General features: G+C 36.0%; 1 protein-coding gene and 2 long non-coding RNA genes across 3 annotated transcripts in view; 2 read left to right on the plus strand and 1 right to left on the minus strand.

Moving 5' to 3' along the window:
• The window catches only part of LOC141430205 (uncharacterized), a 237,504-nt gene that overhangs the window by 50,572 nt on the left and 161,690 nt on the right, over positions 1–25,242 (plus strand). The window lies entirely within an intron of this gene.
• On the plus strand, positions 17,077–18,020 carry LOC141430214 (uncharacterized). Its single transcript, XR_012451625.1, has 2 exons — positions 17,077–17,665; positions 17,703–18,020. It is a non-coding gene; the product is annotated as an uncharacterized lncRNA (long non-coding RNA).
• Positions 17,529–18,314, minus strand: LOC141430217 (uncharacterized). Its single transcript, XR_012451628.1, has 2 exons — positions 18,271–18,314; positions 17,529–17,732 (listed from the first exon to the last, which is right to left on the minus strand). It is a non-coding gene; the product is annotated as an uncharacterized lncRNA (long non-coding RNA).

Genomic DNA, 25,242 nt, shown 5'->3' on the forward strand with positions numbered 1-25,242 from the left:
GCCCTAAAACATCCATGGATCATGCCATGAGCATCTATGTCGACGACTTGAAATTGAAACCCCTTTTTTTGGCGCCACAAGTTAGAACAGCTTTAAGTGCTATGCTAAAATTGTTGACTGTGCAATTGCAAAGCCAAAATATTTAAAAGTACGCAAGTGGCGGTGAAACCACTCGTGATATCTTTGTTCTCGAGAAAAGGATCGCTTTTACAAGTAGCTCGCAGAAACTGTAATAGAGTGCATAAGCGATTTCCGAAGAAGTTTTAACATCCTTTATACTAGTTTAAACCCCAGACGGCGCAAGTTCTATTCACTTAGCTGAAGTTTCTTTAATGTCCTGGGATACGTATACGTGATACTTGTAACTTTAAAAATATGATACCTATGACATGAAGCTAGTAAGAGTGCGCTTTCAAAAAAGCGTAGCGCAGACGGAGACTTGCAGAATCTGCCTAATCAATAGCATCATTATCATTAGCTGGAACATAGGCCTCCCCCTTAGAATGCCCCGCCATGATTAACGACAAGTCGCCACCTGCGTTCACTGGCTGCCTGCGCTCAAGAATGCACTCGAAAACGCGCTTAAAAGATCGAAACTAGTCTGAGTCGTGGGTGGAACCGTGTAGTAATTTTTAGTTTTATATCTCGCGTTATCGTCAGTCCATCTAGTGGGAGGCCTGCTAGTTCGTTGGTTGCTACTCAAGAACCTTTCTCCCCCAACGGTTATCTGTTCTTCGAGGGTGTGACTGACTGACTGACCGATCCGACCAAGCATATCAGAAATCAGAAATGTTTATTTGTCAGAATAATATCAAATACTCAACCTTCTATCCCTTGAAGCGATGAAAAAAATCAAACTACTCAGTCAACGCGATCGAAAAGTCATTAAAAAGATGTTTCCATATAAATTGCCGCGGAATCAAAACCTGGTACTTCCAGTTGTCCCAGAAACTTGAAATTTGCTGTGAAGGTAGCTCCTGTAGTGCAACGAATAAGAAGTGCCAGAAAGTCTTATTTTTTTGTCTGTCTATGTCAGTAATCATCTAAAATAACTCAAAATTGTGTACATTTTGCTAAAGAGAGGGGCTCTGGTAACACTGGATATTCTACATATTTGTACGGAACCTTCGGTGCGCGAGTCCGACTCGCACTTGGCCGGTTTCTGTCACCCAAACTACTTATTCGTACCAAATTTCAAATCAATTCGATTACTAGAAGTAGGTGAAATTAGATTTGCAAGATTTGACCTTTACAAACCTTTTTAATATGTTTAAATGTAAAAAAATGCAAGTTAAGTAAAAGCTTGCGAAAAGCACCTAGGTCTAGCGAAGGTAGAACTTGTTTTTTTTTTAACATAAAACTGGCCGTGACTTACCAAAAGCCTAAAGTCAAAGGTGTATCTCACTGGTTCAGTAACAGCCTATTCACTCTAACCCTTGTTGTATATGTTTTGACTCTACTCATGTTAGCTGTTAGTTATTATCCAAACAACAGATGTAATGTTTTATACCATAATTCTAACCTTTCAAACGGTTGCTTAGAAAAACACAGTTTGTTGCTTTTTCAGAAAATGTGTAAAAACTGACTTTGTTTACGTCACCGCCAACAATCGCTTTTGTGTTACCAAATTGTTTCATGTTGCGATGACAAGAAACCTAACTTTCGATAAAGCTTTCGATCCTTTGATTTCGTCAGTTACTAAAAGTATCCTTAGTAAATCCTGTGAGCTTTGATTAGTCTAACCTTCAAAATTCAAGTTAATTCATTACGGTTAGCGGTTATCCCCATTTTCCAACAAACAGTTATTGTGATAATGGCAGGAATATTTTTTGACGTATACTTACTTTAAATGGCACGGCGTTAAATTGCCGCTACTGTTTTTATTTGGCTGTGTAGGTAGTATTATAATATAAGTACCTGAGCGAACAAGCGTTTTTCTAGAGCTAAGACCAAGCTACATCGATTTTTCATCCCCGAAAACTCCTACATACCAAATTTCATCGAAATCATTAGAGCCGTTACTTATAAATACAAGAATTGCTCGTTTAAAAGCATTAGATTTGAAGTGTGTTCCCTTCTTTCACAAACAGAAATTTCACAGAATTTCGTTTCACAGAAAATATTTCATATAATATTAGTCCTTGTATTTTTACTTCGAATATTATTGTTTCCATTACTATTTACTTGAATAAAACATTTAATAGAAAAATAATTCACTGAAGCTTAAATATTTTTTTTTTTTATTATATGTAACAACTGTAGCGAACTATAGAATTATTTTTAAACAATATTTTTTGTTCGGTGTATTTTATTTATTCACGATATTTTGTTTCAATGAAAATGTATAAATAGACGTTATGTTGTCCGTAATTTAATAAAAATTAACACATTTACACTTCATTTACATTTTAAAACATCGCTACCAGAAAAGTATTAGGTTAGGTTAGAACTGTGACCCCACCAGAAAGCGAATCGCTACCAGAAAAGAAGGTTAGGTTAGGTTAGAACTGTGACCACACCAGAAAGCGAATCGCTACCGTTATAGGAGGGTATGCATTTTTTCGCAGGTATAAATTGAAACTTAGAAACTATCACCACATAAATAAATATAAATAAATATCACGGGACAATTCACACAAATTGACCTAGTCCCAAAGTAAGCTTAGCAAAGCTTGTGTTATGGGTACTAAGCAACGGATAAATATAATTAGGTACATATATAGATATAGATACATACTTCAATACATATTAAACACCCAAGACCCGAGAACAAACATTCGTATTTTTCACACAAATATCTGCCCCGACACAGGAATCGAACCCGGGACCTTAACGGTTCTCTAACCACTAGGCCATCTGGTTGTCTAAACCGCACATAAAATGTTTTTCTTGGTAATAAGTTTTATATTAACTAAATAATATAAGAATAAAGAATATTTGATTTGTTATTCTATGATATGAATAAGATATGAATACCTAAATATACTTAATGAATTTTATTTGTAATGATACAAATTTCTTCAAAGTAAGCATTCCATATATTGATTATTTTATATAACAATAATATGAGAAAAAAACTGTTTTCTAATAATTCTTAATTCTATTAAAATTTTGTCTGCGAAACAACGTAAGTACAACCAATTTGAAGTTACATCGACAATTATGATTACGATAAAGATCGGAAACAGCACCGGAATTTCTTTTTCACACTTGCAGTGAATATCCTGAAAGCCATAAACCCTGAATAAAAAAAGAACCCATGCTTCTTCGAAGAACTTAAGTAGCCTCCTCATAGTAATTAAGAATTACTCGCAGTCCAATTAGTCACCAACTCAAAGTTTATCAATTCTAATTTTAAACAGCATGTTTGATCTTGAAATAACAGTCTAAAATAATAATAAAAGAAATGTTGTTTTCACTCCATGGGAGGTGTTTTATTTTAGTTTATCATTAACGAGAGTATTGTACTTCACACGTGGCACCTACAAGAAGACGCGGGCGCATGTCAGTCGAGGCGATGAGTTCGGCGCGGGCGCGCGAGATCGATGATCTAAAACCTGGCTAGATCGATGAACTATTAAAACATAAACGATTTTTTTATAACATACATTGCTTTCGAATTTTTAGTTTGAACAAAATTATAAGTAAAAAGTTATCTAAAGTATTGTTTTTTAGGAAGAAAATTGTTTGAAGTGTTTTTTTTTGTATGCATAAACTGAAGAAAGTTATCGTATTCTCCACCTAATTCCGCGTTATGTAGCTTTTTTAATTTGTAATTTGGATCGCGTCTCCCGCGCATTGTGCCAAACGTTCCGAGCGCATGTCTTTAGTGTCAGCTAATGACATCGACCCGAGTTTAATACCTACCCACATGCGCTTTTGTATACATTCAGTATAAATACGTGCGTCCGGCGTACTGGACTGTGAAATACAAAGGAAATACCTTTGTATATTAGTTTTGGTAGTTTTGTTTACCAAGTTTTTAGTGTGCAAAGTGACTGTGATTGTTTGTAATGGAGGCGTTATTTGCGCAAGATGGTCCGATAGTGATATCCTGGATTGTGTTCCTGTGGCTTATATTCAGATGCTACTATCAAATTGGTGCTGTGAAGTATGCCGGTAAGCACAAGAAGTATGAAGTACATAATTTATAGACAGAGTTTATACTATTCGAAAGACTACGGAACCTAATCGTTCATAGTTTTCTTTCGATGTTGAATGTCTTACTGATAAGGCGCTATATATAGCTTTTTTAAACTGAACCTAATGTTAATTTAAGGTATGAAAAGCAAAACAGATGAGTATAGTAACGATACTATAACGAAATTTCTGCTGAACTGAAATTGTAACTAAAACTAAACAGCCAGTAGATTTATTTTTGAATTTCATTGCATGTTTAATTTGAATTTTACGATTAGTTTTTTTACAAAAAAAAAACTAGTGCTTATCAAGAACTGAATTCTTAATAGTGCTACTAGAGGTAAACCCCGAATTTCAGTAATAAGCTGCAAATGGTGCTAAAAGCATGAAAATCGGAACGATTGATCTTTAGGCCATACGAATCAATCTGACCCGTAGCACGAAAAAAAACTAAAAAGGAGAGGAGTTATAACGCCATTTTTTTTGTATGGGAAAATAAAAATTGTTCTGAAACCTATCGTATCTAATGAAAGGGCTTACTAAAAAGATTCTAAAAATGCAAATATTATCAAAATTGCTTTCTTGGTGTTGGATTAAGGCTATTACATATAATTGTAGGTATATTTTACAAATAATGATTCAATTCAATATCTGGAGGAGCCCAAACTTGGTATGTTTTGAAAATGATTTTTATTTTAATTTAAAACAAGTGACTGAATTATAATGATGTGATATATTTTAAGAATCGGCTTAGTAAGCCCTTTCATTAAATACCACACACGATAAGTTGCATCAATAAAATGTGCTAGTGGTCAACTTTTGACCTCTTGATTTGCATTGTGCGAAAGCGCTATTAATTTATATAATAAGCCGGCTCCATACCTTTGAAAAGGACCAACTGGACAATAATTATCTAACGGTATTCCAAGGTATTCCAAAGGTTATTCTTAGATGTACATGTATTAACTAAATGAACCGTTATTAAAACAGGAAATCCTATTGAGTGGGTGTCTTCCTGAATACATGTTTAATATGTTTTTATTACCGGTAAAACGTTACGTCAATGGCATTTTTTTTAGACAAAATACTTTTGGGAGATACTCAAATCATTTAATAGTTTTAATCCATATTTTTTTTGTATAACAAATTTTGCGTAACTTTTAGCATTGTACTTATACAATATATCTACTAGTTTGTGCCCTCGGCTTCGCTCCTGTTACATTTCTTCCTATCCATGGGTATATCGAAAAATCTCGAATAAAAAAAAACCTGTGCAAAATTTCACCCTCCCTGTACCAGTACTGTATGATATCAGTTAAGTAAGTGATTAAGTCAGCTTAGCTTCTTCTTTATTTAGCTCAAATCCCAGCAGATTACGTTAATTACTTCCCTAAATTTGGACTTTCTTTAATTTCATTTGATGTCAGTCTTTAACCCCCGACTCAAAAAGAGGGGTGTTATAAGTTTGACCGCTATGTGTGTCTGTGTGTGTGTATGTCAGTATGTGGCACCGTAGCTCTTAAACGGTTGAACTGATTTGAATGCGTTTTTTTTAATTGAAAGCAGGTTTTCTAGCGATGGTTCTTAGACATGTTTTATTAAAATCGGTTCAGCTGTTTTTGAGATATTGAACTTTGAAGTGACAAAGTCGGGGTTTTCCAATTTTTGTTGGTTAGGTTAGTTATTTCTGCGAATACTTATTTAAGTACCAAACCGTACTTAAAATTAACTTGCCTCCCTCCCTACATGTAGATAATTAGATATTTTCCATATTATCAATTAATATCGGCAACGTTCTCACAAAGCCCAACGGAATTGTGTTGAAAAGCTGCCAGTGCCGATGACAGCTCCGTGGTATCGGCATTCGCGTCCCTTTGTTGTTTACGCAATAATGTATATCGATAGCCATTGCAACTAATTAAAACATTGATATTTTAGAAATGTTATTGTGGAATTTATTTTAGTACAATTTGTGGGGGTAGAACTAGTTTGAATTTTAAACTTGCCATGAAGGCCATGAAGCTAATAAGGGCCTCTGCACATTGCTTTTTTAATCGCGACGTTCGACGCGCGTTTGTACGAAGGCGATACGCTCGCAAGTTGTATGGCTGCTCTATGGAAAGAAAAACACGCTGTCAACTCGCGTTTCTAACATAGTTATGAGTGGTTATGATGAGATACTAGCACGAAATAGTAAAGTAGCTGCGTTACTACTTTTGTATTGATCTGCGTATATATTTTTTTATTAAGTATACTACGCCGCAAACAATAAGAACGAGCCATGCAAGCCTCCGTGATATCAGCCAATTTCGCTACATATATACATACGTACAGTGTGTACATTGCTAATATGTGAACCTGTGGATAAAATGAACCCATAAACCTACGGTTACTTCGCGGTGAAAACACATCAATCAAGTCCATCCCTTTGACCACCGTTGTCAAGTATTATTGACAATTCCCGAATTAGAACTTCGTCATTACGAACCTGTCAACCTGTGTAACAGGCCCACCTGTAAATTATCGGAGTATTGCATAGTGTGATGTTGATGTGATATAGTAGTCTTTATTTCTATTACGTACTAGTAGTTGTCAGTTGCTACTTCGTCTCCATCCCATGGAAAGTTTAGGTAGGTACACGTTTCTGGGTTAAAATACGAGTACCTATAGCCTGATTTATTTAATATACTCGTAAAGCCTTCTATAGGTGAAATATTTTTTAGCTCAGTACCACTACCATGAGTTAACAGTGACCGTACTCGATAGCGACGGCGTAAATTATTTGAAGGGGCGCGGTACAATTCTCCATACAAATAATTTACGCCGTCGCTATCGAGTACGGTCACTGTAAACTCATGGTAGTGGTACTGACTGAAATTGAAATGTATGGGGATATGGGCAGTCGGCAGCTTTGGCAGTTGGAATGCAGTCCGTCTGTACTCGCCCTTAGACAAACATATAGCATGCACAATATTTTCCTTTTTAGGGTTCCGTACCCAAAGGGTGCCAACGGAACCCTATTACTGAGACCCCACTGTCTGTCCGTCCGTCTGTCACAGGGCTCTTTCTCGTGAGCCGTAATAGTTAGACACTTTAAATTTTCACAGATTATGTATTAGAAACCAATGCATCCAACTTTTAACAAGGTATCCAAGAAAAAAGGTAGCTGAAGTGGCAACACATCCATGAAATCTTTTATTTTGTGAGCGTTGTTAAATAAAGTTTCAGGACTTTCAGCGCAGCAATGTATATTGCAATAAATAGTTAATGCTCTCCGATATACGTACGCAGTTAACCCATTGTTTTATAGCGGTCGTTTGGCCTACATTGTGTGTCTGTTCCACCATCGTAACGTTGATCTAATTATTTAAATGTACCATGTGTTAACGTGCTAAAGGAAACATTAATTCCGATATAGAATGCGTTATTGCGTACCCATTAGATGTTGCGTCATTGTATAGAAAACAATTTTCTTGGAATACGCAGTTTTAACAATTGTTTACAAATATTATTGAGTAAAATTTCAATGTACGTCGTTGGAGTACCTACTTTGGCATTGATAAGATAATTTTGAACGGTAAATTTCGTGTTTGTTTAGGTGATTTGTAAAGGGTTGGAAAATTGCTACGGTACGACGTAGATTCGTCGTTCATGGCATAGGTATACGTCAGTTTTGAGGAAACGAAAACAAAATAACCATCTTCTTAGTTATCAGTCCGCTATCGGAGGTGCAATTTGGTAGCTGTCAAGTCTTAGGGATGGGTAAGAAATACTTTAAAATACTTACTAACTAAATGTCGATAATTTTTCTTTACCATAATGACAGTCTAAGACTTCAATTAAACGTGTTTATTTTGTAAAACAGGAATAATTACAAAATTAATGTTTTAAAAAAAAAAATTGTAAAAAGTTACTGCAATTAAACCCAATATATCTTAGCTCTTTTCATTTTTAGAAATATGTCTCGTATTAAGTATATTACTAATTTTTTATAAAAATATAGTAGTATATTAGACATTTTTTTTAAAATATATTAGGTACTATATTATTAATAAAAAAAATAGTAATCATATTATTAGACATATTTCTAAAAACGAATAGAACTATGATATATGTATATTTAATGGTTTAAGGGTTTTAAGGTTTAATTAAAGTTTTTTTATGTTAAAAAAATTAAAAATGTACATTATTCATTTTGTAATTATTCCTGTTTTACAAAATAAACACGTTTAATTAGTCTTAGACTGTCATTATTTCATTATGGTAAAGAAATGGAAATTTTGTTAGTATTTTAAAATATTTTTTACCCAACCCTAAGACAAGACTTGACAGCTACCAAATTGTACCTCCGCTACCGGGGTCTAGTTATCAGGAAATAACTATTACAGTCAACGGCCGCTTTGAAGTAAATCCTTAACAATGTGAATCTTAGGCAAAAAAGCTATACTTATTCTGTTAAACGCAAAAATAAGTATAGTTTTTTCTCGTCATTCTCAATGCCAATATTCATAAACTTCGTCGTTATGCAATATATCAAGTTTTAGTTCATTACGGCCGTTGACCGTATTTTTGGCTAAATATCGAAGTATAGTTGAAGTATCCAGGTTACCTACTATGACTATTCAAACATTTTCGAATTCGAACATTCGAACTAATTCGAACATTTGAGAAAAACCAGCAAGTCTTTAATTTGACACGCGTTAATGAAGTTATTGAGCAAGCACCCGGTATCTGCATAAAAAACGAATGTAATGTAGTTTAGTCTACCAACTATAACGTAAGAGGAAGTAAAAGAGTATGGGGTCGGGGGAGGGGGGATGAACGTATAAACCATTTTATGGCTTGTCGGTAAAGCGAAGAACCTATGCAATGCACTTGCACCGATACTCTGGTGTACGTAGCTATAAAAACTGGTTTTATTCGTCATTTGATCACACCGTCCTGAAATATTGCTATTACGGTTTTTTAAAAACGCAGATGCATTTTTTTCAGTATTTAATTGCAAAGTACAAAAATTCATTATTCTAATACTTATACTTAGCTTATGAATAAAACGTAGTGATACTAGGTTTAGAAAAAAAAAAACATTTTTCGGAACCAATCAACTGTGAACAGACTGTGAACGTTTTTTTTTTTAATTGATTGGAAACTTTTGGGGCTATACATACCTACTAGTATAACTATCCCATTTTCTGAGTCCCTTAGCATTTGTTCAGGTTCTTAATGCAATGATCATTAAAAAATATATACCTACGCTATGAACAACGTTAAGTTAAATAAGCAAGTTATACGGCAATTGTTCAGAATCCAGGTCAAATAGTTCAGCTGCAAATGCTGCAATTGATGGGCATTAAAATACAAACGGTTAATACCGTGTGATTGATGTGTTTGACCTGATAATATGCCACGGTCGTAAATTTAGAATCGATCCGATGTCAGATTTAGAATTATTGATATTTAAAATGGCTTCAGCACGTTTTTTTTTTTCGTTTAAGAAACTTCTAGTTACAATTAGACCGATCATTTCTGTTTATTTTGTACTCTCGTTTAATATTACAGCCAAGCTTAAACTAGCTCGACAGCGGTGACCAACACAAGGTCAAATAGTTCGACTTTATTTGGGCTTAGTTGGAGAGGAATCTTCATGATTTTACCTCAACAACCTTGTATCAATGTGATACCTGCGGTTGTTCTCCCTTGTACCCTTCTCGAGTCTCCCTTTTAAGGCTCCCGTTATTCAGTTTGATCAATGCCACTGGTCGTACAGATTAAACCGTAATTAAACGTGACATCCCATTGTGGAGAACTAGTCAATCTGAACCGGACCCGTTTCTTCGTTTACTGCACCTCAATAATTTCCTTTCTTATTTAATTTAATATCAAATGTAGGACAGCGATGCTACAAACTAGGGGCCACAGTCAATAATGCAGCAGAAGTAACTACCGGCATCAAGTAGCCAAATGGGTCTCTCTAAAAATACTGTTTGCATTTTGTATGGCGTACCATCGTACGGAGAAGTTAAAGCTAGAGCTATATAGTATCGTGTCTGTACCCCTGTCCAGTAGTGGTGTAGCGGTATAGCACGTGGCACGGAATGCCGAGGACCTGGGTTCGATTCCCAGCGCTGGTCTATTGTTCTGGTTTTTCTGTGCATCTATGTTTCAGTTTGTATTTTCGCTATTTAGGGGCTGTTTCACCATCCATTGATTAGTGTTAACTGATACATTGATGCTGTCTCCGTATTCGAACAAAACAAATAGAGACGGCACACAAATAACCGTCAGCTAATCAATGGATGGTAAACCGTCGTAATGCTACGTTTTTTGCAAAGAAATTGTATTATTAGTAATCTTAGATCTTAGGCAGCGGATGGCAAGTGCAGCGTAGGACGTCCACCAACGAGAACACATGAACCCTAAATTAACATTGCGAATATCACGCTAGTCCACTTCCAACGAAGCACCTGGTGCTTAGTTTACTCTACTCTGTGCAGAACTGTCCAATTTCGTCAAAGTGCACTTTCGAGCGCGGCTGTTCTTTCATGACCGAGCTATAAGCTGCGCTTCAGTTTACTCTGCACGTGCCAGGGAATGCATTTGATTTTATATTTATATCAATCGCTTTAAACTCTTCGCGAAGTTCCGTCACGAAGCACTTTTATTTGCGACTGTACTCGGGTTGCTAGATATATGATATGTTTAAGGGTAGCAGCGCATACAATGTAGAGTATCGTCTAAAGCTCTGATGTTCGCGATCGCATTCTCTATCACTTTCTAACCTCATCCTACACCGTGTGACAGAAGGAAGTGGAGAAAACGATCGTGAGTGAGTGATCCAATTGATTAGACAATAAGGCAGATAATTCCGCTACCGGTCGCTACAACTAAATAGATAATCAAGTTTGTTGTACGTAATGTCAAAAATTATTGTTTCAAAATGTCTAAAGCTTGAAATGACTTATACCTACTTCTTAAAATACCAGACTGCACAGACAATAACGGGTAAAGATGCTATGATAATAAATACAAACAAATATCTGTACCTCTCAAGTACTACGATGCCAGTTGTGCTAAGCTGTTTGCTAATCCAAAACAAGTGTTGCAACGGTATCGCTGAGGTCGTGTTGATTATATTACCTATTCTTGAAATATCTTGTCCGTAATACCGACACTAAAAAATACAATGCACGTTGTCTGAAAGCTGTCAAAATTATATTGGTGCTAAAAAAAATGTGAAACGTAAGCATTCTGTATGAATCAAAACTATGTGGGCTTTTAGAAAAAAATTGAAATATATTTCACCATTATTGTTAGAAACTAGCCTTTACCCTACAGCTTCGCACGCGTAAACAATCAGGCCTGGCAATTAATTTGAAGTTTCGGGATTTTATAAAAAATCCCGTGGGAATTTCCAAATAATATGTCGTATATTCCATTACCACAAATTCCGAAACACTCAGTGTTGTGAGCCCGGGCTGGAACTTGCAGACCTCCGCTTGAGAAGCCATCTTCAAATAACTATGTAGACTAGGTATAACAGCTTTTTTTTACCTTCACATTATCTTATTCTGTGCCTTCAGTTAAATTGTGTTACAGTGGAGTCTGAACAAGGTGATTGCATATGTTTTGGTGAAATAAAATTAATTAAATAAATTACTCGAACGAGTACCTTACTTATTTATTTAATTTTAAAATATGTATCGCCCTGAGCTATGTATACTAAATTAAACGAAACACATGAACCCTAAATTAACATTGTAGAATATCACCCCGTCCAATATCGCTGTTTTGTTAGAACACCTGGTGCTTAGTTTACTCTACTCTGTGCAGAACTGTCCAATTTCGTGCAAAGTGCACTTTCGAGCGCGGCTGTTCTTTCATGACCGAGCTATAAGCTGCGCTTCAGTTTACTCTGCACGTGCCCAGGGAATGCATTTGATGTTTTATATTTATATCAATCGCTTTAAACTCTTCGCGTAGTTCCGTCACGAAGCACTTTTATTTGCGACTGTACTCGGGTCGGGCTATAAAATATGCATAGTGGTGACATGAGCCGATTAAAGTTAAAGAGAGATTAATTTAAATTGATCACATTTTTCATAAACTTCAAAGTACGACCGTGTCCTTTGAAAAATATGGAGGGTCATTGAGTTGCAATAAAGTGTTATTTTATTCCCGTGGGAGAGGAATAAAAGGTTTTTTTTTTATTATATCTACTAACTGACCATCTGATCCAGACTTTATATTTAGCAGATAATTCCTTATAGACTTATTACTGGCACTTGAGGTATCCCATCTTAGGCCTCTAGGTTGGCAATGTTTATGGGTGGTGGTGATCTCTTACCATCAGGAGACCCAGATGCTCGTTTTCCATCCAGTCGAATAAAAAAAATAGAAGAAGAAGAAGACGGGATTTTTCAAACTTCTCGCGAGATAAGGAGTAAAGGGATTTATATTATTGTAACAAAGTTAGTTCTGGCTAAAGAGTTATATCTTGGAGTTATTGGATAACTAGCAGTTAGCCACGACTCCGTCCACGTAGAATTCGGTTTTCACTATCCCGCAGGAACAATGCAATTTTCCGGGATAAAAACTATCCCATGTCCTTCTCCGGGACGCAAAGTATCTGTACACCGAACTCATCTAAATCGGTTCAGCTCGGTTCAGTTCGGGTGAAGTAACAAACAAATAAATAAAAAACAGACTTACAAACTTTCGCATTTATAATATTAGTGATTCTCTAATCGTTCATTTTAGTACCTCCGCGAAAGAAGTTGTGGGGTAAAAGCCAGTAGGCACCAATATAATCGATCAACCTACTTGAAGAAAAACCCTTTTACCTACAACATTAACGTTGTATCAGGTAGCCTAAAGCTATTAAATATGAGCCACTCAGCTAATATTACTTAAACAACTTAACGAAATTCGCTCTCAAGCCTACTACGACGTTATTGTTTGCTAAGTTCATGAAGCATTCGCCTTATCGTGTAACATGCGAAGTATTGTTTTGGGAAAGCCTTTAGCTTTAACTTAAATAACATTTTATTATGATTTATGCATAATGACGGAAAATGTGTGAGGTGTGCACTTCCGCCGTGAATGTCCGTAAAAGTCCATCAGAAAAGGCTAATTAGTATCTAATACGATCCCTTCCAAATTATAATCGTAACAAGCACCGCCCTTTAAATTTTAGGAAGTTGATCAGTAAAACCGACTAGTCTGCAACTAGCATGACTAGCTTGCGTTTGCGGATTCGCCTCGTTACAGGACATTCTAGCCCGTAGGAATTTCACAAAAACCGTCCACATTCTCTGCTTTTTTTAAATAAAAAAAAAACTGCTGAATCTGTAAACTAGAATATAATTTAAAGTAAATGTCAACACGATTCGTGTTTGTAATGTAATGTCAAAAAGTTATTCTAATTAACTCAACCAATGGCCTTGCATCATCAGAAACATGTACAACGATTTGACGTTAGGAGTAAAACCATCCAAGTTGCAATACATGGCGGGCCTTAAATGATCCATCAGGATTATAACTAAATTTGGTAGCCCGCAGTCTATAGCTACTCGGTGATATTACTCTTATCGTAAGAACCTGGCTTTTCCTTGCCCGTGTAATCTGCAATGATGAGTACCTTTACGTATTATTTTCTAAGACTTCCGATTACGCTCGTCCAAGACTTAGGCGGCTTATGATTATGAGCCCATTGTACCGTTATATTATCAAAGTTATGAAAGAGATACGGTAGGGCCCAACATATCCAATTCTTTCTTCAATGTAGCATAATTGTCGCTTATACACAATACCGCGTACGTCAAAAATTGGCCAATAGTCTAAAATCTAAGAATTTCAAGGATTACCTAAGTTCAGTCAAGGGCAAAGATATCGACACGGCCAAAGTTGCAAAAATATGTATACACGACTTTATGCACTTAACATTAAGGCCGTGTATACATATTTTTGAAACTTTGGCCGTGTCGATATCTTTGCCCTTGACTGTACCTACTTCTGCAATGAAATAAAAAAATAAACTAAGATTATAATTTTATTTTGCTCCACCTTCGCGATGAGCTGACTTTGCACTAAAATTATAAGTTTCAATTTAATATCACAAATCTAATTGAAATAACACAATCGTGTATCCACTATTCTGAGGAGGTACGAATATCATTATTTGAGACTTATATTTTTCGGAACCCTGCATGGTGTTCATTATTTGAGACATATATTGTTCGGAGCAGAGCGACATGAAAGTGCAATTCAGGCAAAGGAGGGAATACGGTTAAATTCAGATAATATGAGCCGTTGTAAGCCGATGCTCCAGTTGACTGTGACCGGTACGTGTTAAATATTGGGTTTAAGTTTAATGCTGTCAACGCGTTGAAGCATCCCTATTCTGCCAGTGCTTTTGATAATGATTAGGTTAAGTTACAATTGATTGTTTTTGGCCAGACTGGTAATAATCGCCGAGGTAACTCTATACCTAGAGGGGTAATATTTGTGTGTTTAGAAAAACGGGTAAGACTAAAAATGGGCCAAATACCAGTTTGTCTCTTTTATCAAGGGCTCTGTATGTACGCACAATATTGAGAAATATAACTTGTTATTTTTAAACTTTAGGCTTCTTATAGGTTCCATAATGTATGTCTCTTCTCTTGTAAGTTTGTAACTGGATGAAGCCTCGAATCGTTAGGTACAGCTGCCATATCTTCTGTATTACCAAAATCGACGACAATGTAGGCTTGTGAATTACTTACCAAGTTTGGTACTTACCAAATGAAATAAAAATATCCATTCCATTTTTCGTTCCAAGTTTCATTCCAAATCGTCATCGTATCTAGATCGTAAGTTTTACTAAAGCGTGATCCAAATTTGTGTAATTGTAAAAATCTGAGCGGCAAAAAGTCTAGCCGTGAAATCTATGCCGTAATAGGTAATTTTGTAAGTAGAGTGAGCCAAATTTCATGCCGCTAAGTACATATATTTAAGTATGTAAGTACTATAGCTATAAACCAACGCACGTTTTTATCATTATCCTGTAGGTGCCCTTGGATCTAAAGGGCAATCGGAATACCCACATCAATTTCCATTAAGCAAATAGCCCTAGATAGTCAAGTCACTTTCGTTGAGGCCTTCTCAATGTTGGTTTATTCCAGATGCAGCTATCAATTAAGGGTCTAATTTGTTTCGGAGTGCTTTATTATTATCAATTTACTGACCTTTAATAAATAGTAAACAGATCTAATTAGGTTTTAAATTTGCGTTAAGTATTCATTCTTTATGCATCATGAAATCGAGCATATTTTTTATTCAGATTGGTTTTGAACATGAAACTACCGTGAGACTCACTAATATTAAATATAATGACCCGGATAACTCACGTCTTAAATCGAGTTTAGCTCGACATGTTTGATTGGTTTTGATTTTAGCTTTCATTAGTTTTAATTTAGATTTTATTACTGGTAGGAGTTCTCTTATTTTTCTGTTAAATTAAATTATATTCTCAGTAAATCTAATAATAATAAGAGGTCGGGTCAACTGCTAAGTAATTAGTTACTTGAGATCAACCTGAAAATATGTTTAAGAATGTCTCGAGAAAGATTTTAGATCACATCGCGTTTATTAAATATTTTTATTTTAATACGTACTTAAATTACATACGATTTTTTCAATTAAACTTGGATGTTTGGGCCTTCAAAAGGACAAATGAGATTCCATTATTAAGTTCTTCTTTTACTCTTTCGACTCCAGGTTCGATGTTATATCAGAATGAGGACGCTAACGATTTTCTCGGCTTGATATTTTAGTCTTCCCGTCGCATACGTCGCGTATTTCTGAAATATTAATGGTATTTGTGTTTGTCGTCCTCCTCACATAGCATTTCAATTCGAATAACAGTTATACTACTAACCTACCGTTTAAGACTAAGTATATTATAATCATCATTGTCTCCGGCCTATACACGTGCCACTGTAAGCGAAGACCTCTCATTGCGAATTGGAAACTTCAAAAACATCATTGAATTGCTTCGCTGGGGAATACGAGCCCTCTCACGCACGATGCTTTTATTCACCAAAAAGCTCATGGTAAATTTTAAATGTAATCAAAGCAAATAATTTACATTATTAACATTCTTGAAGACTAATATAATTGTGTTCATCTTTTGTTTTATTTTCGTCTGAAGCAATTTATGACTACGTCAGATTTCGACGATGCCGTATTCCCTAGAAATCGTAATTAGCCAGGCCTTTGCGCCTCTGTTTCATGCCTAAATTTCGCCGAGGACCTCTTTTTCACTCAATTACCGCCAGACCTACGCGGTTCTAATTAAAATTAAACACTCCACCGCGTTTTTTGCCGAGCTCCTTGCGTCGCATTCAATAAGGCCCTCCCGAATACAACTTGGTGGTGGTAAGTCATGCCCACACAGAACTAAGAATAAGAAGAGTAGAAATGGCACCAAGCTTAAAAAACGCGACCGCTCATTATGACTAAAAAGTAAATATATTAAATTACATTTCATTAATGAATACATTACTAGATACACAAATACACAACAATAATACACTAAGACGTATTAAAACAGTAAAAAACGTGTGCTTATTGACAGCGGGAGAAGCGAAAAAGCGATATCGATTGTAGATCAAAATAAATCGATGACATTTCTATTCCTCTTATTATTTAGTTCTATGGACATGTCTGTTGACAAAGACGTCTAAACTTTTCAGTACGGTCAATGAAATTAACGTCATTCTCATTGGAAATACTGAAGGCTAAAAAAAAATATTTTGATTGCGATCGGCGAAGCGTCTGAGAATTTGGAGTTTGGTTTGGTTCTTTTAACCTCGTGAGTCTTAGCGTACTTTTTAAAGAACAAATCGACTAAGAATAACCGCCGAATTTATATAAAATAAAAGTTATTAAATTAATTTGTCAAGGGCAGACCTCTTGAGGGGAGGTTTGACCTTAAAGGAGGCCTAGTAAGTTATTCTTTGAGTAAAACAATAAGACTTTTTAATAATTATTTAATTAAAAATTGAAGACAAAAATAACAGGCCTAATTTGACAAAATTAAAAGTAAAAGTATTACGAGAATCTCAGGTAGTAAGTTCAAGCGATTTTATTGAGAGGTGGTTCTGATTATTCGGTCTCCCTGGCCTACACTTCCCTGGAGTCGGAGAGAAGAACCCGGAGCGAAGAGGCTGGCCACAGCAGGGGGGCCTGGTCCAGCTGAGTGGTCGTCGGTGCCGAGGTCAAAAGGGGCCTTAGGGCGGCAGGACGAGCAGCCTGGACAAGTGTCCACGCCGGAACGATCAGGGTCTTGGACGAGCCAGGAAGGATGTGCAGTACTCCGGAAGTTAAGGCCGTCAGGGCTTAGTGTCAGGTTAGGGCGTAAAGGAGCCGCCTGAGCCGTGAGAGCTGTAGCCGAACGGAGCTTTGAAAGTTGTAGCCGTGCAGAGCGGAGAAAGCTGTAGTCGTACGGAGCTTGTAAGCCGTACGAAGGTTTGTAAGCCGTACAAAGGTTTGTAAGCCGTACAAAGGTTGTAAGCCGTACGAAGGTTTGGAAGTTGAAGCCGTACGGAGGTGCCCTGTAAATTAGGTGGTGTCAGTTGTGATCCAGTGCTGGATTGTTTGCCAGTCACTCCTCTGCAGCGATGCACCAACTCTTAGGGCGAGCTGAATTGCAGTGAGTGGCAAAGACAATCATACGGAGTTACAGGCAGGCAAAGGAAAGTGATTCTAGTTTTATATAATTATTTTTAAAAAAACAAAAGGTAAAAATAAATAGCCTAAGTGACCGTTAAAATTTGAAATACAACAGTTCACTAATTAACCGTTAGAAGATTAGTTTTAAAATTAAACGTTACTTAGCTGAGTTTGAATTTATTTTAACACCGGTACGCATCCGTTGCATAAAAGTAATAAGCATTAACATAGGTTCTGAGTTTATAACAACGGATGAGAGAAATTAACAAGTGTTAAAATATTAAGTAAAAGAAGCGTTGAAATAAAAGATTCCCTGGCCAGGGGAAGCCTTCAGTTCAATTACACAAAGTTAAATTATAAAGAAAATAATTATAATAAAATACACAGAAAAACACAAGAGTTAAATATCAGAGAACTTACCAAGTCTGGGCGTATGGAGCTTTCGAGAGAGCTGTTTAGTGTAGTGTAAGCTGTTGAATGTGTGTTTTAACAGCTGTGCTTCAGCTTTTAAGGGCGAGAATATTACAGTTAGAATTCCCCGGTCACAGCTGATCGACAGCACCCCCCTTGGCCGACAAAAACGGTCAAGGGTGAGTTGGTTATAGATATGTTTAGTCGTACAATCTCGTGTAGTAAATGAATGTAATAAATGCCTAATTTTATAAAATAAATAAGTAAATAATAAATAAATATTAAATACATATTATTACGTAAATAAATGAGTCAAGAGAAAACTACGGTGGCGACCTCTAGAGTTCGTCCGCCATTCTGCTCAGAGATCCCTTATTGAGGAAAGCGCCATCTAGCTTGAGCTGAGCTAACTAAGATGTCAGCGATCGCCTATGTGCATCGTGACAAATTCTAGATAGGCCATTATTCGAGCGTTTTAACCGCCTTATTTTCGTGGTCACGTTTTTTTATGAATGGGCTGTAGAATATGATAACAGTTACGATTATTTTTTAGACGTCCTGTACCTAAATACTTCCGGAAATTGTAACAAAATGTTCTAACACTTTTAACACATTGTTCTTCAGACGTATACCTACCTATGGGTCCACTTTCACATTGTATTGAATAATAAACCCACACATATATAAACAGACAGATATTTAAACAGGAATTTTCATCCCAAGTGCAATGAAGTCCTACTTACTATTTATACTTCCTAACGGTACTTATAAAAGTGATCCTCCCGTGTGTTCTAGGCACGGTCTGCTGCAGTCTGTTATTACTACGCAGCGACCTGCAGCCTGGATAGGGTTACCAATTGTCATGATTTCACCTGATATTGGATACTTGCCTGGCACGGGATGTGATGTGATAAAAATTATGGTTTATATGTTATTAATAATCCAGCCGTTGCTGGGAAGCTACCTATCAATAACATCTTATTAAAGCTGTGGCCAGCTGATCACAGGTCTTCTTTCCGAAGAGTTCGTGGGCTGTAGTTTCCAAGCAAACCAGTGCGGCTTTGAAACTTCACACACAGCAATATAGTAAATAATGTAAATTAAGTCTCTTTAACGATATATTGCGTAAATATCGAGATATCTACTATTTAATATTAAAAGACGAGCTATTTTTGTATATTTATTTATTTCGAGGGTGAAAACTCGATCAGCTGGGTCTTATGTCTAGAAAAATGCGTGTTTTCGAGTATAGCACGAGCTAAGCTCGATCGCTCAAGTACTATTAATAAAGTAGTATGAAAAACTCCATTTGTATGACATCGGGGAAACATAAAGGGTTCGTTACCTCTGTATTCGTGAGTATTGAACAAATCAAGCACAAATCTACTCGCTAAGCTTAAGCGTTAAAAGCTTTAAAATGTATATAATGTGCTTTATTTAACAAGTCCTTCCCTGAGGTACATTAAGAAATTGGATGGAGATTTAGAGACAAATGCTAAAATATTAATGTAAAGAGACAGAAATTAAAACGACACTTTCATATGCTGTTTATGGGGTTTCTCCAGGCTGTTAGAAAGTACAGTAAATCAGAGTACTTTTTTTAGTTTTAACACTAGAGGTACTGTAGAGTCCTTATATTTCAGAGCAAACATTCAATTAATAACCCTGCATTGGGCAGTCGGTTAAAAATATCTGAACACGCTTTTACGCTGTTAACGATAGAGTCGTGTAAATTTTTCGTAAACTTTTGCTCAAAAGTATAAGAACTCTTTACGTGGTCACAATAACACATTGGCAGTTTTTAATGTCAAAAGTGGCAACAAAATGAAGTTTTGAACTCTTGTGAATACATGCCCTTAAATTGTCAGCTTTATGCATCAGGATAACTGCTTTCTGTGATTAGCTTCCCACGAGCTAGAACTCGAAAATTCGATTATTTGCCCTTGTAAACCGCATATAACAAAATTAATCGAAAACGAGCCGTTTCCGAGATCCCCGAAAATAAACCTGCAAGAATTGGTCGCTTAAAGGATTAAGGTCACCTGAGGTAAATGCGTCACTGTTTTTTTGTTTTTTTTGATTTTTTTTAATCTCAAATTATGAAGTATGTATTAAGTATATTGAAATACTCTTGCGTTCTGTGCTTTATACAACTCTTTAACATTAAAATTTCTGAAGTTACTTTTTTGCTGCACGACAATTAAAAGATATACAAGCATTTTTTAAAAAAACGGGATTTTAGACGCTATTACCTCAATTTGGGAAAATGCATCTTTTTTAAATAATTATCTAACGTTTGGGATTTCGCCTCAAAACTTCATGGCACGTGTTCGCAATATAATAATCTAGAAGATATTATTAATACAAGAACCATAAAGCGTGAATAATCAGCTGAGACCAAAAATAGTATAATTAGGGAAAATGCGTCTTCATTTACAGACGCATTTATCCAAAGCTAAATACCAGAGGTTGCAAACATTTTTTAACCTACTTAAAAAAAAGAGGAGGTTCCAGTTAGTCGGTTTTTGTAGCCGATTCAATTATTATTTTATATATATTTTTTTGCTTTTTAGTTCCTGTGTGTGTTTTTAAGGCAGTTTATTTTTTATTTAAAAAATATTCTACGATTCGACCGATTGAACTAGAAAATTTTACGATTGAAGAGTGAGATGAAAAGTTTAATTAAGTGACATTATTTAGACGATAGTCAGTGAAACATTCTACAGGTAAAAATATACTTACTTAACATGAAAAATGTGTTAAAATTGATAAAACTACATTATTAAAAAAACGGTTATTGACCACTGACATTGGGGTAAATGCGTTGCATAGACGCAATAACCTCAAAGATACTGACGCATTTAGCAAAGTTTCATAAATAACTTGCAAAGATTTTAAATGGAAATAATTCTAAAATGTAGCATTTTTAATGAAAATTTAAATTCAGACATGTGAACCAACTTATACTGATCGTGTTTAAAAAAAATAAACAACAAAACCCTAAAAAAAATGAGGATGTAAATGGATTTTGTTCACTAACTCAAGCACTGCTAAACTCTGGTGTGGTACCAAATTTTAAAATTGCCGACATCTTGAAAACGATTCACCGAGACGCCCTCTATGTTACGGGTTATTTTCCAAGTAGTTCAAGTGTCTATTACTAGATGGCAGGAGCTGTTGTAATTACGCTGTTTAAAAGATAACTCAAATAAACGCAATAACCCATAGTCGCTTTTACCTCAGGTGACCTTACATAGATTTATGTATCCAAATATGTTTAGTACAATAATCTACATCAAACGACGGGGCGTAAAATTAACATCCATCATTTCGTAGATTAACTTTCTATTTTAGGCGTGTCTAGTTGAGTTCAGAATTAGGCTAGTACGATACCGAAACTGAATATGACATGCAGCGCCGTAAACAGATTTAACATCACGTTATTAATAAAATACGACAAGCTTGTTACAATTATAAATAAAGAATATCTAATGCTGCTGCTAAATGCAGACGAAAGTGAAACTGGTGTCAGTGGATAATGATGAATCTCGTATGTTTTTGTAATAATTACGTTGACTCTAAAAAAAATGCCCTCTTGGCTTGGGAGCAAGCGCACCGAAATAAAAATATCTTAGCAATGCGTCGAGCGCATGTTTATTCGCATCTATGTTTAACCAAATGTAATAAATTTGTGAATTTATTCAGCAATTTGGACCCAAGCTGTACCCCAAAATTAAGGTAACGCTACGAACGCTTTATCGACACCGTTTAACCACCTCTTTTTTTTTCAGGGCACCGATATTTCTGGGTTTTATGAATCACTCTACCAGGTATCGGATTAAACAAAAGAAAAGTGTTTCATTTAAACATACCTTCTTTTGTTAGCTTTAAATTACGAATACCATAAGAGCTTATAGCATTATTTGGTACGGGATCGCGATAGCAATTTTCAATGTACAGGTGTTTTATGGAAAAGTTGGTAACCCTAATTTAGTTCTTATAGCCTTTTATACGGCGCCCTTCAGCAGGGTTACAAATTACTTTTACCATCCTATTGGCCTTTATACGGCGGCTTTGCTTTTCTTTATATCTGCTATGTTCAGATACCTTGCTCTTTCCAGCCCACATTTTATTCCCTATGGCTAATAAAATCAGTAAGGCCACGTTTTTTTATTGCTTAAATATGTATAACAAATTAAATTCAACTTTAATTAAATTTTTCTTTGGTTTATTTTGTTATTTAATAGTCTATTCAAATGCGATGACTGCAACTTATTTATAAGCGTTCGTAATTGTGCAAAGGTTACAGATATAACAGTAACATAGCTTTGTGACATAATGCTGCGAATGCGAAGTACATAGATAATGTTACACGTTATAATTGCGACCCACTCGCAAACGCCACCGTTCGACTTGAAGCATCTTAAGTATGTTGTAGTAATTATGCACCGTTGCAAGTTGATCGTCGCACCTCATGTTATTAAACAAACACTCAGCTCTCTGCACTCATGAGCTGATACCGCTGCAATCTTCGTCGCCTCAGTCGTCAGGCGTCCGTCGCGGGGATACGCACGCCCTTTGTCCTCCTCACTTACGCGACCCCATACCTCTAAAAAGGGAACGAATATTTTTAGTCCACGGAAATCGCGTGTCGTTTTTAAACGTTGAATCAAATAAGTGCACGAAAGAAGTTTATGTTGAATCGAACGTTTATGCGTCGATGCCGGGATGTAGGTTTGCGTTATTGTAATTTAAAGGTAAGTTTGTTTATACGATCAGCTGTGTTATGAGAGGTACTTCGTGATTCTAAATGTTGTTTCCTCAGTGTCAAGTGTGTAAGTATTTAGTGCCATCCTGTTTTATCCAACCGAAATGCAGCTTCAATTTAAAACGCAGGTTTTTTAAGTACTTCGTGTATTATTTATTAAGTGAACTGAAGAAGTCGTGACTCTGTTATAACTTGTAATAACAGACTTCTAGCAAGACAAAGGTGTATTTTTAGTAATTATACTAATTACTTTTATGTAAACATAGACGGCATGACGCCTGCCGTTTGCAATGTATATTTAATGTTGATGTATATTTAATTTACCCCTTTGATATGGAGTTGGTAATTAATTAATTTCTTCCATCGATATGTACTTTTAGAGTCAATATTTATGTGCTATTTCGTTCGTCAGGATAGCGGACATCGGTTAATTTATTTAGTGGATATCTGTTTATTCAATTATCTAACGGTGTAGGAGTTAATCTAAAATGTAGGTACTCGTTAAATAAGGACTCTCATAAGATGTTACTCCAAAATAAAGTTAAATATTCGTGCAATTGTTTGTCTGTAGAATTATATCAAAAGAGTTGATTTTACTGCAGTCAAAGGGTGTATCTACTGCTTATTTTCCAATTTCAAGCTTTACAATAAACAAAGGCTAACTTGGCTATTTTTTTTATTCTACTACTTTTTTATTTTATATATATATCGTGAACTTTTGTTAAACTTAAGTGTCAAGGTCGAGAGGTAGAGCGGCAAAACCTACTGCGTGGGAAGGAAGTTATTACTTTATCAAAATTACGTAGCTTTCTGAGCGACTATTTTTTTTTAAGTGATTTACTTCATGGCGATGCTGAAAAATTGGATTTCGGAACGTTCCATCCTTTCCCAAAATACCCTTTCCCAAAACACCCGTTCCAAAATAACAGTTTCCTAAATCGACCGCATGCCAAAAGACCCGTTTCTCGTAGCATCCGTATGCCAAAAGATTTGTTCCTCATTATACCCGTATTCCCAAAAGACCCGTTTCTCGTAGCATCCGTATGCCAAAAGATTTGTTTCTCATTATACCCGTATTCCCAAAAGACCCGTTTCTCGTAGCATCCGTATGCCAAAAGATTTGTTTCTCATTATACCCGTATTCCCAAAATACCCGTGTCTCGTAGCATCCGTATGCCAAAAGATTTGTTTCTCATTATACCCGTATTCCCAAAAGACCCGTTTCTCGCAGCATCCGTATGCCAAAAGATTTGTTTCTCATTATACCCGTATTCCCAAAAGACCCGTTTCTCGTAGCATCTGTATGCCAAAAGATTTATTTCTCATTATACCCGTATTCCCAAAAGACCCGTTTCTCATAGCGTCCGCATACCATAAGACCCGTTTCTCGTAGCATCCGTATATGCGTATCCGTATATCTCATTTTCCGTATTGTAAGGAGGTTTCACAAAAAACACATGCCTACGTATTAACAACGGGTGTTTTGGAAAACGGATATCAAGCCAAACGTATCTTTTGGGAGAAGCACATTTTGGGAAACACTTATATCGGGAAACGGATTATTTAGGAAAAGGTAGTGACAGGAACGGATGTTTTGGGAAACGGACAGAACGTTCCGAAACCAAAAAATGTTAAGCATCTAAACTTTAAGAAGATGTCTTATATTGGCTAAGACGCTGTTTTACCTCACCACCCATTGAATAATTTTATTTGACGGATAAATGTGACGCCGTCTCCGTCTATTCGAACAAAACAAACAGAGACGGCATCACATTTATCCGTCAAATAAATTTAATCAATGGATGGTGAAACAGGGGGTAAGTCTCTTATCTTCTAAGTCGCTGCACTCATGACAGAGTGGTAGTGGTTGTCGGTTGATGATTGGTAGCGAACCTTCGTGACGACTTTATTGGAAAATAAGTTTTTGGTAAAAGTTTAATTTTAAGTACAATCTTTTTTTTCTGACTGTACTTTTCGTCGACTTTACTTGCATTATCACCCAAACTACATTTGCATACCAAATTTCAAGTCGATGCCATAGACCGTTGAAGAGTTCCGTACTGCGGAACCCAGGGTGCCATTACCAGATTTTTGTATTGTCACGCAATTTACATAAGTATCAAATTTCAAGTCAATCTGACTACTGGAAGTTGGTCGAATTGAACTTGCAAGATTTGATTACAGACAGACAGACAACGGGACAGGAGAAAATG

Source organism: Choristoneura fumiferana, chromosome 8 (assembly GCF_025370935.1).
Source record: "Choristoneura fumiferana chromosome 8, NRCan_CFum_1, whole genome shotgun sequence".
In the NCBI taxonomy this organism is placed as follows: domain Eukaryota; kingdom Metazoa; phylum Arthropoda; class Insecta; order Lepidoptera; family Tortricidae; genus Choristoneura; species Choristoneura fumiferana.